Source organism: Lissotriton vulgaris, chromosome 9 (assembly GCF_964263255.1).
Source record: "Lissotriton vulgaris chromosome 9, aLisVul1.2, whole genome shotgun sequence".
Taxonomy (NCBI): Eukaryota; Metazoa; Chordata; class Amphibia; order Caudata; family Salamandridae; genus Lissotriton; species Lissotriton vulgaris.
This window is the reverse complement of record NC_141697.1, coordinates 240,106,670-240,122,058: the sequence shown is the minus strand read 5'-3', so window position 1 is coordinate 240,122,058 and position 15,389 is coordinate 240,106,670. Positions and strand designations below refer to the sequence as shown.

General features: G+C 46.0%; 1 non-coding gene across 1 annotated transcript; it reads right to left on the bottom strand.

Annotated features, from left to right (window-relative positions):
• Positions 1 to 15,008: 15,008 nt before the first annotated feature.
• Positions 15,009 to 15,115, bottom strand: LOC147689906 (U6 spliceosomal RNA). The gene has a single exon (XR_015300190.1). It is a non-coding gene; the product is annotated as a U6 spliceosomal RNA (small nuclear RNA).
• Between the last annotated feature and the right edge of the window lie 274 nt (positions 15,116 to 15,389).

The following is a 15,389-nucleotide window of genomic DNA, read 5'->3' as shown; positions in this document are numbered from 1 at the left end:
TTGAAAAGCCTTATGGCGCTGCCGGCCACAGGGTTGTATGCTGACAACTGTGTTGAAGGAGAAACCTCTCATTTTTGACGCTGCTGGCTCCCTGGACTGTAGGCAAGTAGCTGTGTATGTTTACGATACTTTAAGGTAACAATAAACAGAACTGATCCATAAAACCGACCAGGTGGTAACCCTAGATGTAGACCAGATTGTGCCTAAAAGGCATTTCTGTCCCTACAGAAGGTAACACTGATAATGGTCCAAACTTGCTTACATTGAGTGAGACAGAGAGGAGGAACAAGGGAAAGGGGGAGAAAGAAAAAGAGAGATAGGTGGTCTGCAAGAGGCACAGACGAGAACTGAGGGACAGGCACACATAACGGGGAAGAGGTATTGCACCGGCAGACCACTATTCAGAAGCCAGTAAGAAAAACCTCCTGTACTGTCTGATCATACTAAATTTACTGATGTTATTAAAGGTTCTAAATATATCTGTGTTCTGTCTATACATAGTACAAGCTTAACTAGCCCGAGAATACCAGGCTGTGAGAACCCACGAGAGTTGCACCTGACAGACCGTGATGTACTGTTGTCTCTTCTCTCTCAGTCCCATCCCTCCTGCCCCCCAGTATTTTTTTTTTGCCCACAGTATTTTTTTCCCCCCCACTATTTAGTTCTGCTCATAGTATTTCACCTTGCAGTTGCAGAAGCACGTTCTGGGGAGTGGAGCTGAACAACTACAGACTCTGCTGTTCAACACTTTCAAATCCTGATTATGTGGCATAATTATCAGCATTAATTCTAATCACAATCCGCTTCCCAGGCCATTATGGATATTCAAGAAGAATTAAAGTCAGCTCGAAATGAGCGATCATATATATCAAATATACATCAAATGTTTCCAGTCACTGGAAAATCTGTAACTCCACACCTGGGACTTCCATTAATGATCAGGCCTGAGAATTCACTCTGGCATTTTCGAAGCATAGTTGTGGCAATGCACATTTTGATGTGGTACCACCAGAAAAATGTACTTGAGACCCTCAGTTTTTTCCCAGTCTTTCTAACGCAATGCAATTTGCAATTTATTTCCAGAGCCATGCATTTTCTACTTGGTACAGCTCCAATAGCTTTCAGTTTATCCTAGCTGAAGTTTAATCTGTGCCTTTTTCTAGGTTTACTAGAATGAAGCCATCAATAGGGATTCACAGAAAATTTCTGCCGTGGTGGAATGGCCCTGTCCACATCATATGAAAGGAGTTTGGAGATTGATTTCTCCTAAAGGTTACATTTGCATGTACTGACATTTGGACCAATAAAACTGAATCAAACAGCCAACACAGTACAAATCAATGACGGCACAGCACACAGGATATACCGCTGATCCCCTGACCCACCTGCAACCACAGCTGCAGACCACCTCCACAATAATTAGAGGAAACATTGCTCCACACATAGTAAAACACCACTGAACATCTTTTGATGTAACATATGCAAGCACCTCGCTGGGCACCATCCATACCAGAGTAAGGGACACCTGGGGATACTTCTGTGAAGAGAGCTATGGGTCAGGAGTTCAAAGTCCTGATCAGACCCTCATGATGATAATTTGTTCTGAACTTTGGGGCATATCTGTGGTTGTAATTTGACTTGGAGCAGATCAAGACTATTTTCAATTTGGTTTTCTTGTCTCATTTTCGGGATGAACAAAAAGTTGATTCTTTTGTATTTTTATTGCAAGGTACCAACACCAGATCACTATGAGCACTTCATCATCTTCACTCCAGTCATGGATTTATTGTATAATACACTGAATATTAACCAAAAGAGTGCCCTTTTGTTTAGTTATTTCTACATTTTGACATTCAATATGTTTGATGCAATACAAATAAGTGTGATATTGTCATGATAGGTGTAATCAGTGGTGTGCACATTTGAATGAATCCTATTGGACTAATGTGTTTAATATAATTATTATAATCTGTAATTATATTCGAAAGACATGCAGAGATTTTTTGGGTTGTACCAATTTTTAAAGGCATTTTATCAAGTCGTTTCCCACCATATTCACACCCACAGATCAACTTAACAAGAAGGTTACACATTTCGATTGGAGTCCATCGCAGCAGACGGCTTTTGAACTTTTAAAGAGAGCATTTACAATGGGAGATGTGGCTAAGCTAGCCAAGATAGCAGACGCGAAACCCGAGCGATTCGCTCACTAGCACGACAATATCCTTCCATCCTTGCTGGTGGCGAGGCATTTGAGTTGCAGATGAAGAGGGCCGGCTCTCTGGGACTTGTCCTCCATATCCCAGGGCGCTAAAGCTGATCCTGAAGGCGTCTGGCACATGATGAAGCTCATGAGTCACATTGTGGCTATACATGGCTGTCATTGCGGGCCTATGGACGAGGCAGAAAGGCAGCGGGGAACTAGTGTTTCTTTCATGACCCCAGATTGCTGCCCTGCTGACGGGGCTCACTCCCACCCAAGTGGGCACGTCACCCAGCCCGGAACTTGCATTACAGACCAGAGGGGACAGGCGGAACTTCCAGAGGCTAGCCGCACCGAGGTAGAGATGCTGCCCCTAACTGTCGCAAGGCGGGGGCGAACATGACCCTTGCTGGGGAACCAGGTGAGAGGCGGCAGCCTTGAGTGTGGGCGCTCAATAGCACATTCTCCCCACACCATCCTCTGATCAACGTCATACTCGAGGCACTTGGGTGGAGAAGCCTTATTTTTTACAGGAAAGATACTGACTCTCTGCTCCTTCTTTTGCTCAGCACCATAATCAATGTGCTTAGAGGGGAGAAACTCTATCTCCACAAACGAAGCACCAAACCGCACTCCATGGCGGATGCCTCCCCTGGCAATCTGCTGTACAATTGGACCCCCTGCAGCTGGGCCTTGACCTGGCCAGCCTGCAGCAGCCCAGCCAGTATCCGCAACTATGCTGCATTACCAGGTGAGGGCATTTGCCGCCTTACCCAGCATCTGCTGATGCCTGGTGAGAGCTTTCACCCTTCCACATTGCTCTACACGGTGTCCAGAGATCTCAGAGGCCGCTCCTCACTAGTGCCTTGGGACTTTCCAGATTTCTACCCACGTCTGTGCCAGCTCTAAGGTGCTGGGAAGGCCGATGCTTCTGGTGGGGGTAATGGGGGGGAGTTGTCGGCCCAGCACTTCACCTCCTGCTTGCTACCCAGTAGCCCTACAATCCACCCCTCTGCTGCATCTCCATGGTACCTGGGTTTACCCCAACTATCGTTGGATTTTGCCTCCTCCTAAGCAGCCACTGAACCACCTCTATGAAAAGGAATCATTGGGTGGCCCTCCTCCCCTCAGCTACTCAGGATTACCGATACCACTCTGACAACACGAGTGACTTCTGCTTGCAAACATCACAGCTGAGAGAAGGCAAGACTGTGTCCAACACCTCAAGAAGAGAACGGAGGACTTGGAGGGATGCTCTAGTGGGAGTAATATCTGCATCTTGGGGCTCCCAGAGGGAACTGAGGGAATGGACCCACACCACTACCTAGAGGCTTAGTTCAAAACGTTCACCCCAGCCCAGCAACATTTTCTCAGATAACGAGAAAGCCACCCACATATTCTCCTCTGAGGAAAACATCCCCACTCTGAAGACTCCCAAAAAGGCTCATAGACCACCCCTTGGTGACCTGCACATAGCAGATACTCTCATTTGAACATTGTAATATTGATCTTTCTGATAGAATGCCTGTTGTCATAATCATGTCTTAACACCTCATCAAATCCAAGCGAGCCATCACTGACATGCTGTTCCCCCCCCAATGCACTCCAATCGAGCACCCAGTGTTGCGCCTGTCTGCCTCTTGCCGGGAGCACATGCATCATGCGGGAATATGGCGACAGGTGCCTTAGTTACTGGCGGCTCCTCACTGTCACCGCCAGCCCTTGATTCCTATTTTTGAAAGGCTTTTGGGCCACCCTGTTCTTCGCTCATGACTAGCCTTCCCCCCACAATATACTAAGGCGAAACCAACATTCTCTGTTTGGGTGTACCACCGGTTGTGGCAAGTTCCCAGTATTGGGATTTTTCCCCTTACCTTTGACACCGCTCTCCTTACTCACTTCGTTCCCCACAACTCCACCATTCTGGTGGGTGGGCGTTCCATGGTTCCCAGAGAACAGATGAGGTGTTTGGGGGTAATCCTGAGCACCCTGCGCTCGTGTCACTCACACATCAACAGGACTTCTAGCACTGACATCTACTAGGAAGCGATATGTCATCTACTCCTATATCAAACGCTAGTGGACACAGGTTGATTTTCTATAAGAGACCCATGTCACATTGAGGGAGCTAGATTGCTTGCGTGAACGTTGGAGGAACTTTTTTGTGCCACAACCTACTTATCATATGCATGTGGTGCCATGGTGTGGATCTGCCCTTGGTCCCCTTCTAGGAAACCGATAAGGTAATCGACAAGGATAGCCACTGCGCCCTCCTCGAGGGCCACCTAGATGGCGGGCCAGTTCTTCTAGGAAGCATTTATGTGCCCAATGCTGAACAGGATACCTTCCGGGACACCCCCTCTGCCAAACTTGATCACAGCACTGCGTCGCCGTGGGTGTTAGACAGGAACTATAACTGCATGCTTGACCTAGCCCTAGACATATCCCATCCTCCCTTACCTCACTACCCCCCACATGCACAGGAAGCTCGTTTCTGAACCTGGGAATGTCACTGGGTGCTCACAGATGCATGGCACTCCCAACACCCCAAGTCCTGGCTCTTTGTGCTCGTGATGGAGCCTCTTGTTGTGCTGCTGCATGAGGGTGGCCGGAAGTGGGGCATTCCATTGACGAGCAGGACATGTGGTGCCCTACTATGTGGACGATCTGCTCCTATACGTATGTATTGTGCCATTACTGCCAAACTTCAAGTCAACTGAGCAAAACCGGCAATATACCTGCTCAACCCTGAGCAGACACCTTCAGATATATATCTTGGTGGTGCCTGTCTCAACTGGCACGCACAGGCAACTCATTACTTAGGGGTCCGCCTCTACCACACCCCAGTCGATCTATATGAGGGGAACCTCTGCAGGGCATTGGCGGACATCGGGTCCCAAGTACAGTTCTGGCTATTCCTCCCCTTGGCTTCTACTAGCAAAATTGCCCTGGTGAAGATGGTATCCTGCTCCATCTTCTGTAGTAATTTGTCAATCATCTGGTTATACCACCTCGCTCCTTCTTCAAGGAACTGGACTGTGGAGGGTAGCCCTGACCAAATTACACTTGCCAATGGTCCGGGGAGGCTTGAGGGCCCCATCCTTTGAATCATGTTTCTGGTGTTACAGCTCCAATGGTTGTCCCGCTGGACAGCTGGGCGATACCTGGACGAGGCCAACTCAGACCTCGGACCCCTACCAATACCAATAATCTGTTGTCTACTCTTCTTAAAGGCACAACTCTGACTCCTCTGCAGGTGGTTGCGGCAATGACAAGCATGGATAGGATACATCCCCTCTCCCAGAATACTTCGCTCTATGCTCCAAATTTGCCTCTGGTTGGCCTCCCATGCAGACAAAATGATTTCACTTTTAAAGAGATGAGGGTCTGGACTGACCACTCGCTGCTCGAAGTGGGCGACCTCTTTGCCGAGGGGCATCTTCTTCCCTTTAATCAGTTGGCCAAGGAGAGTGGTCTCCCGCCGGGGCAGTTTCTCCTTCACTGGCAGCTCACTCACACATGCCATACCCTCAGGGAACCACAACACACCAAGTGCCTCAGACCATACTGATTATGGGGGCAGCTGCTACCTTATCACCTGGTTGTGTAAAGCCATACGGGAGCTGACGACCGCCCCAGTCGAGGTGCTTCCTGAAAAGTGGGAGAACAAGTTTGGAAGGGTGCTGCATGATAAGGATTAGAAGCGGGCACTTGAGTTACCAAAAAATGTCTCCCCAACTCGTGGTTCAAGGAAATACAGCTGTTCATCTTACACATGGCTTACCTAACCCAGCTCAGTTGCCCCACCAATTCCCCATGGCACAGTTTGAATGTCCTCGCTGCCTGACTCCAGATGTGACACTCATACACATGCTATGGTCCTGTCCAGCTTTCCAAAGCTATTGGCACGCCATTCACACTGTGCTGCACGAGTTGACAAAATTCCCAGACATACACACATTGGAAGCATGCGCTCCCTAGCCATAGTCAAACACAAGAAGCGACTGAAAATACAGGCACGCTTCGCAGCCATAGCCCTGTTACTCGGCAAGCGCACAATTACACTCCACTAGCACTGTCCAACGACCCCCCGGTGGGGCATTGATAGGAGCGATTCACAAATGGGGTGCGGCGGAGGAGGACACCCTCACGGACGACAAGTCCATATCCACACAGTGGGCCGCCCTACTCACACACTTCAACCCGGTGGTGGGCAATGATGACCTGCCTCCATGAATGCGCCCGCTTCTACTCAACTCACGTAAGGTTCATTCTCTAAGACAGAGTGCCCAGTAATGATGTCCGCCACTCCCGTGCCCCGCTTCACTCCCACTCGCAATCTGCATCCCCTGCCTAGAACCACCCACCTCAGAGCTACCACTACAGCTAAACCTGGAAAGCCATGTTTCCAGTGACTATATGGACTGATCATAAAACCTGGGGTTTTTGAAAGCAATGAAATGTACCAAATGACGGCATTCCAGATGGATATTATTCCCTTTCAGATTCCAATATCAAGCTACATACAGACCACAACGATGCCACGAGAAAGCAGATGCTTTCCTCAGATAGATGGAATCAGAAACCAGTAAATTAGAATAATCTCATATCCTTGCCAGACAAAATGAAAACGTGTCACATTTAGAAATGTTTTCAACTCTTCTGAAATCTAAATATATTTTCATGAAGATAAGTTATACATTTCCATCTCAAGCCTCCAGGAAAATGTGTTATATTGGTGTCACAACTCTCCAATTGCTGGTCATATTGGTGAAAGAAAGACTAGAGAATAGGTGTGGGACACTAGGTAAAGCAATGCTCTATTTGAGCCCAGAAGAAGCTTCATATCAAAAGGGTTCAGGTTTATTGATTTTCTTATCTACCCTATAAATACCATGAAATAATATCCCAATGGATTTCATCCATAATTACCCTCCTTCAGGAAACACACTGCAGTTCTGATCATCATAGATTTTTCACCAAAAATGCCCATTTATTTTACCTTTTCACAAATTGCCAACTACCCGTTCTCCCTCAAATTGCTATGGTTCTCAGGAAGGAAACTGTGAGATTGATTTGCCTTCAGAAATAGTGACTGATGGGGATTCTAGTTAATTTTGAGGTTAGGGAACAAATTGATTAATAGGCAGGGTATTTTCTACTTCAAATTACTAGCTATCATCCCCAGACTGATGGTCAAAGTGAAAGTTTATCAGTCATTTTCGCAATACATTTTCTGTTATACCATGCCTCAGCAGGAATAATGGGTCACTTGGTTATCACTAGCTGAATGGGCCTATAACAACTCCCTGTACTTCTTCTTAGGGTATTTTTCCTTCTTTTATTCCATTGGATTTCACCATCAACGTTCCTAATATTGCTCATCAAACGTCCGTTCCTTCACTTACAGCATCACTCTTCATGAGGTCAACGTACAAGCGAACACCTTCCTCCACTTACCACTAGCTAACACTCAATATTAACGTTGTTCTGACTGTCACCTGTGGTTGTAGAATTCTAGAGAATATTTGTCAAAGAGGCAAGATACTTCAGAAATCTACTTGTCCGGTACAAAAATTCACTTTGTCCATTTTGATGCTATACAGTGAGGCCACGCATTCGGGCAGAATTCTCATTATATTAGAGCTCTGATAATAACTTCTGAGGTTATACCAGGGCTTTCATTATAACAAGGTTTGGACTCTAGCAAAACCGAAATTTTGCCACCTCTCCGCAAGTCTACCGACAGAGGGTACAAGTAGTTGCAAGGCTGTAGTTACAGGGTTGGAAAGTACTGTACATTTGTGAATACCCACAATCTTACATATTTTAGGGAACTCAGCATCTTCTTTCTAATCTCTACCCACAAAATATAGTTTGTATATTTATTTCTGACAAAAGGAGGAGTAAACCACGTTGGTTAAAAAGGGGGTGTAGGTGAATTTGCAATCGCTCAGCAGATTTTCGCCTAGCAGATAGGCATGTGTATTTGCTCAAGTGAAAATGAAATTAACAAAAGTTTGAGAGGAATAAGGTTTCCAGGCTCACTTTTGTAAACTTGTATTAATTCGTAAAAATTGTTTATCTACACTATTATGAAGACATATAGCTGTGAGAGCACATTTGTGACTTTCTTTACAGATCGGGTCTCTAATTTTATTTTCTTTTTCCCATAATGTTGCCCTTTCCGATTTAACATTAAATCTCTATTATTTTTTTTTAAAAATACTGGCAATCATCAAACACATTTCACTAAATGATGCCTCCAAGGCACAATATTTAAAGCTGCATAATCATTTGGAAACACATGTATTCAAACTGCTAATAGTTTTTGTATATATTTTATGTTAAAAGCAAACAGCCAGCAATCTTGCTTTCACGTTTAGCAAATCATTAAGAGCATTTAGAAAGCAAGGTTGATAGTATCAAATTGTTAAATTTTGCAAACGCGTGAACATGTTTTCATACTGAAATCACTGTCAGCAATGCAAGTACATCACTGTATTTGTTTAAAATATTCTAAGTGAAGGCTACGCATTAATAAATCATATAAATACAATATTGAACAACTTGTACATATGTACACTTAATTGGACACCTAAATTAGGCCTATGACCCACTGGACATAGTCCAGTAAGTGAGTCAAGTGTTGCATTTCCTCTTGATTAGTCTTTGCAAACAATGAGTTTTGGGAGGAGGCGGCGTTGTCTAATAGGAAGGTCCATAATTAGAATTTTAGAAGTATGTGCTTTAAATGCACCAATTAATAATACCAACAAAACATAAGGTATATTGATACTTGCTTTAACTGATCAAATTAATATTCCAAAGCTTATCATTAATTATTGAATTTCTCGATCGCCAGTTGGGGTGCATCAATGGGTGCAGAGAATAAAGCTTGGAGTGGCTCAAGCCGTCCTGTAACAGATCCACCTGTAACCCTTGTGGTGAGATCATGAATCCCCCAAATTAATTTGTTTTCTGATGGATTGAACATGTTTGCTTTCGCATGTAATTGATGAAATGCAATCTTTCTAATGTTGTTCCCACATGTTTAATGGGTTCTTCCCTAATATTAGAAAATATGAGAACGTTCTCCAACTATGAAATAGCAAATTTGCAACGCCACATTGGTGAAAAACTAAAATGCTGTTTGTGCATTACACAGCCCAGAGGAAATACAGTATACGCAAATACTTTACATTCTGTGTTACATGCTCTCTTCCACTTATCCTTCTATCTGGTCCTGACTAGATGAGAGGCATGTTGAAAATGTAATTTTGAAAAAAATACATCTTGACTGAGAAAAGAAAGGCAATGGGGAGCTATTCCTTGAAGCAACATTATTTAATGCATTATAAGTGGTGCATGTCTTCATTTCTCCTCATTCACTCAGAATAAAAAAGGGGTGAGGCTACAGAAGACTGAGAATGACTTACAAATCCAAACAGTCATCTAAATATTGCCTTAGGTGTTTAGTTCCTTTTTTGTTGAGGCATATGCTCCCCTACAAGGAAGGGTTGCCCAGGAACCAACTCTATCCAAGTATCATAGGATCTATGAGGTGGCAAAGTTTCTGCAGTGTTTTTACTGAACACATCGAATAAACATGATGATATAAAGGAATTTGTTCACGTGTGTGTGTAACTTCAAAGTTTTTAATTTCTTAGGTGGAAATGACATAGCATCTAAGGCAGGGGTGGTTTCACCATTAGGGCTCTGGGGCTGCACCCCTCTGAAATTCCTACACATATATATAACAAAAATATTAAATAGATTGTTATATTTAGAGATACTATTGTCTCTAAACACATAGATTTGTTTAAGTCTGGGCTATCTGCCACAGGCTACCTGCCCTCCTCGCCCTGAAGTAGGAGACGGAAGCCAGGCAGTAAATCAACTTTCTGCAGTGAGACGCACAATGCTGGGCTTACCTTTCAAAAGTACTTCATTGCCATAGTGGCCTTTGGTGGTATGCACTGTAGGCCAGTGACACTATCAGAGTCATGGTTTCTGGTGTCGGAGACTTCATCTCTGTGTGATTCCAGACGTCTGTCATTCACAGGCATAGATCCCACCCTTTCCCATACGTCACACGCAGGAGTGAATAAAAGCATGCGTGATTTGGTGCCTTGTCCTCAGTAATGGTAAGGGTTAGAATGTTAATGTAATGCTATGCATATTGTGCTGAGTCCCGTCGTCAGCCTAACCTTCCCCGCTGTGCTGTCTGCAGGTCGCTGGTCCCTTTAGAAGTGGAGCTACTGTATTTGTTCCCCTGCGAAATTGATCTAAAAGACAAGCAGGGTTCTTGTTCCCTTGCAAAGTTGATCCAAATATCTGACTCGGACGCAAAGCAAGAAATATATGCCTTTACACCAATTGTCTCCTATTTTAAAGGGACAGTACATCTTACAACCCAGCCAGACATCATTAAACAAAGCAACATTTTGGAACCCTATTTGCTGGAAAATGTTGTTGATACCAATTTTGGTACGAGGATGCACTTTCTTTTATAGATAGTGTTGAACATCAGGGATTGACACTTCTTGTTGCACAAAGAAAGGAAACTACCCCGTATATGTTTTGTCTCTTCTTAGGCTTCCTAACAGTTGTGCACTTCTGTGGAAGACATTACACTTATTTACAATATTGTCATAGTGTATGATTATAATATGGGACAACATATTGCCAGAGCTACCACTTGCACATAGTCCATTATTTATGATTACTTAATGATGTGCCACATGATATTTATTAGTAGTATGAAACTATGTTAACGACTTTCTCATTCGGATCTTTGAATATAGACTGCATTTTTTCTAATACTTCAGAAGAGAGCTTAGATATGACTTACGTGGGAAATAACTATAATTGCAAGCTTGCTTTTTGTAATAATTTTTTTAAAATTGCCTTTATTGGATTTTCAGATTAACAACAAGCAGAAGATATTTGCATATAGTCCAAGAGGGGAAAGAAAAAGGAGACATGAGCACATCACCAAGGTTTGTTAGGTAAACAACATTGCCATATCGATTAGTCAACACTGGCATAAGCAAGTGTCATGACCCTAAAACAATTCCAGACACATAAGTATTATAACATACAAAAAAGGCCGATATACATAATGGGGGGCATCACTCAGTGGTATTTTGTTCATTGGACTAGAGGTATGTGCTAAAAAGAGGCCAAATACCCTTTGGGTGTGAGACTGAAGACTGAGGTTAAAGCAAACCCAAGTGCCTGTCAGTGGGTTGGAGTCTCTGCAGAGCACACAGAACAATGGTCATGTATTCCAGTTGCAATTGAAATTCTGTGTAAATGTATGTGAAGGGGGTACATAGATGTCAACATATTTACAAGGCAAAAGCAAAAGGAAATACAATGTTTAAATGTGAGTGAGAGCAGTTTGGAGGTAGTGAAATGAGGGAAATGTGAGGATATGCATTCTGGGAGAGTCAAAAGAGGGCGCTGAAGAGGAAAGAGAGGAGGTTGAAAAAGTTTATCTTAAACAGCTAATAATCGTTGACAAAGCCGTACTGATAGGTTTTAGGTTTATGTCAGTTGTTGTGTTATATATCTGGATACAATAACATCTCAGAAAGAAACCAAAACACCAGGCGGGTGTCACAATGACAGATATGGGGCCAAGGAGAGGCGCTGAGGGGATATACAGTAACAAGCAAGGAGAGGGAGCAGACAACAGACTGACTGCTCATACTGTCCACAAGCATATTACCCTGGAAAAGTGGGTCAGGTGGGGCCCCCCACCCCCACTAGTCTTTGGTGATGGGGAGTGGCACCAGCTCCAGGGGATTCTTGTGATGTGATGCCCTGATGGCCTAAGGACTAGCCGAACTACATACTGGAGCGCAAAACACGCATGGTGCACTGGGTCCAAGATATAAATTATGGGGCATTATGCACCTCTATGTCCCAGGGTCAGGCGACTATGGACTGCTATACTACGCCCCAATTGGAGGCCCTCAAACCAGTCATTGAAGCGGGGGTGGGGGGACGTCACAATAGAGGCTGGAACCACCGGATAACCTGATGCTCCTGGAGGCCTTCCAGCCATCACAGTCAGCATTGGAGACTAGGAGGCACATGCATGAAAGCATCATTTGGCGATTACCAAATAGCTTTTTTAAAGAAATTGCTGTTTGGTAATCGCAAAATGAAATGTAACAGGCTGCAAATAGCGATTCTCTACTTGCGATTCCTTAAGAATCACAAACACAATTAGGAATCGCTATTTGCTATTGCGACTCCATTCTTTCCTCTGGGCCTCAAGACCCATAGGTGGAAATGGTCTTGCATTGCTTAAATTGCGATTACCTAATTGGTAATCGCAAATTAGGTAATGCAAACGCAAGGGTGCCCGGGGGCCTAAGTTCCACCTGAGGCGCCCCTAACAAACAAAGGTGCTCATATAATGTCTTATTACTTACCGGTAATCTTCATTACTCTGATTAGGGTCCTCCCCGTCCTAGTCCTTACTATGGGAGGCATTCCTGCCTCCAACCAGCCAATCAAAATGCCAGAAATCCAAAGTTCAAAGGTTACATAAGCCCCTCCCACTCACCGCCATGCCTGTTATCAACAAGACTCAGACACAAACACAGCGGGAGGGAGGGAGTGAGGTAAGAGGACTGGGACGGGTAGGACCCTAATCGGGGTAATGAAGATTACTGGTAAGTTATAAAACATTACCCCCCTCATGGGTCCTCCCCGTCCCAGTCCTTACTAAGTGAGGAACTCAGAAGCAGAAAACCAAGAAGAACAACGCAGGACACCAGGGATCCCTGCAAAAGTACAATACTTTAAACAATAAAGTATCAACGAACAGCAGCGCACAAGACGCCAACAAAAATCATCAGAAGAGGCCAGTAAAACATCAAGCCGAGAATGACGCACAAAAGTGTGACGGGACCGCCAAATGGCCGCCCCACAAATCTCCTGGATAGAGACCCCCGCCGCCTCAGCCCAGGAAGCAGATAGAGAACCCACAGGAGACAAACAGGGCGGGAGAAACCCAAAACTGCAGCGAAAGATCGAGGCAAACCAGAAGAGCCCTGCGAACACCCAAAGAAGGGGAACAGGAGAATCCCTCTCAGCAGGCAAACCAGGAAGCAACACCTCCCGCCGCAAAAGGAAAACTCGAAGAAACACAGGCAGAGAAGCCAGATTGAGCAGCAAAACAACCCAAACCAGCAGGAACTGCAAGGAAGGAAACGAAACAAGCAAGGCACCCAACTCACCCAACCGACGAGCAGAAGCGAAGGCCAGCAAAAAAGAAAAACACTGCAGCGGACAACCACAACAAGACAGCCACCAACAAGGACACGAAAGGGGCAACCGCAGACCCCGCAAAACAGCAGCCAAAGCCCCAAGAAGAAACGAGCACAGGAGAGCCCGGACAACGAAGCACAAAGCTCCCAAGAAGCCGACTCACCAAAGGGCAACAACCACCAAGGGAGCCCCAAGACCCCGACAAGCACAAACCGCCGTCAACGAGCAGACAAAGTGGAATGGGAAAAAGCCCAACAAAAAACCCATGCTGGAGAAACCAGCACAGAAACAGGAACCGCAGCACGGATTCTGACCAAGAGAAGAACACCAGGAAACAAAAGAGCCCCAACGTGCATCACAGCTCCAAAGAGCGGAACACACGCCACAGGCCACTACAGAAGAACAGCCCAAAGACAGCCGCTCAAGAGCCAGGCCGACAGAAGCAAGCGACAAATATAGGGCAAATACAGTTGCAGACCTAGAAGCAGAGCCGGAGGCAAGAGAGGCCGGCCAAATCCGACTCCTGCCAGCAGGAGCGGAAAACCAAAGACAGCGAGGCCAACCCAACAACACCGACAACCCCCTCCCCCTAAACCTCTGCAGAACCCCCGGAAGGAGAAAACAGGAGGAAAGGCAAACAGAAAACCCGAAGGCCAAGGAAACGAGAGAGCAACCCCCAAGCCCGGGGACAGACCACCCTGGAACAAAACCGGGGGAGAAGAGCAACGGGAGGGGAAGCAAACAAGACCGAACCAAAGAGTCCCAAACCAAAGCCAAAAGAACCTGGAACAAAGGAACAGACAGAGGGAATGCTACATGAACCAGCATGTCATCCCAGCGTAGGGGCCATACCAAGCACCTGCGCATTGTCCCAATATAAGGATCTGTCCTGCCGAAACGAGCACAACACCAAACAGAGGACTGCAGGAAGCGGCCCAAGGCACCTAAAGAATGCACAATCAGAGCACTGTTTCGTTAAAGAAACCAACCGCCTTAACAGGGACCTGAACCCTGGACCCTCTGAAAGCCAACAGAGAAGATGCCGCCCAGACACAAAACACGGAAGCCAGCAGGGACAGAAACACGTACCGGGACCCCCCCAAGAAGACCCAAACAACAATGAGCCACCGGAACGCCGGCATGATCAACATAATAGCCGGCCACCAGGACCCCAACGGGGCCCCCAACCCCAAGACAGGCGTCCGAGGACAACAAGAGGAGAGAGGGGAGCAGAAGAGCAGAAACGTAACCCCAAAACCAAGTCAGGGGGGGCAAAGCCACCAGACCAAAGAAGGAACCAGAACAGGGGAAAGGGGAACCAGAGCCCCGTAACCAGCATGGAAAAGGACCCAACAAGTCAACAGAAGAAACACCAAGGACACAAGGTGCACGAGAGCCCAAGGAACCACAACCGTGGAGGCATCCACCACCCTCTGAACCCATAACCAACCCCGAGCCGGGGCAGAAGGGTGACCCAGCAGGACCCGCAGACGAGCCAACTGGGGAGAGAACAGATCTGGATATGGAACGCCTCACGAAAATGCATGTTATCCTTGCTCAGGGGCCACGCCAACCCTCTCAGTATCGTACAATAATTTGCATATGAGGCGCCGAAGCGAGCACTGAGAAAACAGCCCCCTGCAAAATGTCGAACCAGTCCTGAGAAACTGAAGCCCCCGAACAGGAACCAGATGAGAAACTGCCAGACCAATACAAACCCCAGAAACTGGAACCAGGACAGCAACCCCCCACAGCAGGAGCCAGCACCGTGGAAAAAACTTGAGGAGCAGGAGAGAGGCTGAAAGGCAACACCTGAAAACAGGAAACGTAACCCAACCACCGCAAGCCGCAGGAAACCGCTGACCAGCCGGATGGACAGGAACTCGAAAAACAAGTG